The sequence below is a fragment of the Camponotus vicinus genome, unplaced genomic scaffold (assembly GCF_025532165.1).
Source record: "Camponotus vicinus isolate PSW18456_S1 unplaced genomic scaffold, iyCamVici1.0 SCAF_9, whole genome shotgun sequence".
In the NCBI taxonomy this organism is placed as follows: Eukaryota; Metazoa; Arthropoda; class Insecta; order Hymenoptera; family Formicidae; genus Camponotus; species Camponotus vicinus.
In genome coordinates, this window is record NW_028141981.1 from 11,292,135 (window position 1) to 11,293,560 (window position 1,426).

A 1,426-nucleotide genomic window follows, 5' to 3' on the forward strand; every position below is an offset into this window, starting at 1 on the left:
TTATTTAGCCATACATTCGCATGTGCAATTAAAATAGCCCGTGACTCTAAAGAATTAAATTCAAATACATGGGAAGCGACAGCTGATTTTGCAGAGCATATGAACAGCGTAATTGATGCTTGCAACTCCCACAGTTTTAATGTCACATTCGGCGGAAAACGATCATTATCAAGGAAAAATCCAGATATTGAAGATCTGTTGACAAACTTTGTGCAGTGGTGTTCAGGATGGTCAAAATTTTCGGACAGAATATATCAAGTTCCTTGTTTCAAAGGTTTTATCATTACGACACAAGCAATTCTTGCTCTGTATAAAGAACTTGCAAGTAAAAATGAAGAATTTGAACTTGCAACAGGTTTATGCAACTAGGATTTAGTGGAACATTTATTTTCAAAACTTCGGCAACGAGGAGGATTTAATCCAAATCCAACTGCAAGAATGGTCCGACTATCAATTAGACATATATTATCCACTGGTTACATTCAGACAAGTGATAAAGGCAACGTGCAATGCTCTGAAAGTGAAGCTCTCATTACTAAACCGAATCAAGTTATTAAGACGGTTGAATATTGTATGAGTGCAAATAATGTTGTTGCTGTTGATGATGTTGAAGACGATGTTGATGATGTCGATTTAGTAACAGAATTATTTGACAAACATTCAGACATTCTCGAGGAATATGATGTGGACATAAATAATGTAAGTACTTAATAATTATGATGATAACGCAATAACATATTTTGTAGGGTGTGTCGCACGACGATGTATTGAGAAAAATAATTGTGAGAATTGTCGTACAACAATATTAAAAACGCCAATGGAGGACGCAACGCCAAATGAAAGATACATTGAATACCGTGAATATCCCAACGCAGACGAGGATGCTCCAACAATTACAAAATTAACTCGACCAACAAGCCTCTTTATAAATATAATTAAAACACAGTTGAGCTTCAATCGTACGTGGCAACATCATTGGGCATCCACACAGATTCTTGAGAAGATTGCGAATGAAGGTATGTATGCAACGAATAAAATGCATGCCGGATGGTTTGATATAAATGATAAGTGTTACGATCACCGCATGCAAGCGTTAAAATTTTTAATGACAGTTAAAATATATTCCCGTACGCGATACAATAATCACGCTGCAAAGGCAGTGAATACATTTAAAAGAAAAATAAAAAACTTGTCAAATAAGTAAAGTTTTATAAAAAGATTAAAATATTATAAAATAAAGAAAATAAGTAACATAGAACGTATTTTAAATTTATATTGTAACTTACATAAAAGTACGAAAATATTTCCTTCACTTTTTATATTATTAGTATCTTAAAAATCGTTAAATATATCTTAAAGATTGTTGCACTAATTAATTTAAAACTTTTAATTTACTGACATTTTCTGTTCAATAACGGGAAAAAGA

The 1,426-nt window shown here is 32.6% G+C and overlaps 1 pseudogene; it reads left to right on the plus strand.

The window, feature by feature from the left end:
- The first annotated feature begins 438 nt into the window (after positions 1 to 438).
- LOC145977206 (uncharacterized) lies at positions 439 to 1,204 on the plus strand (annotated as a pseudogene).
- The last annotated feature ends 222 nt before the right edge of the window (positions 1,205 to 1,426 follow it).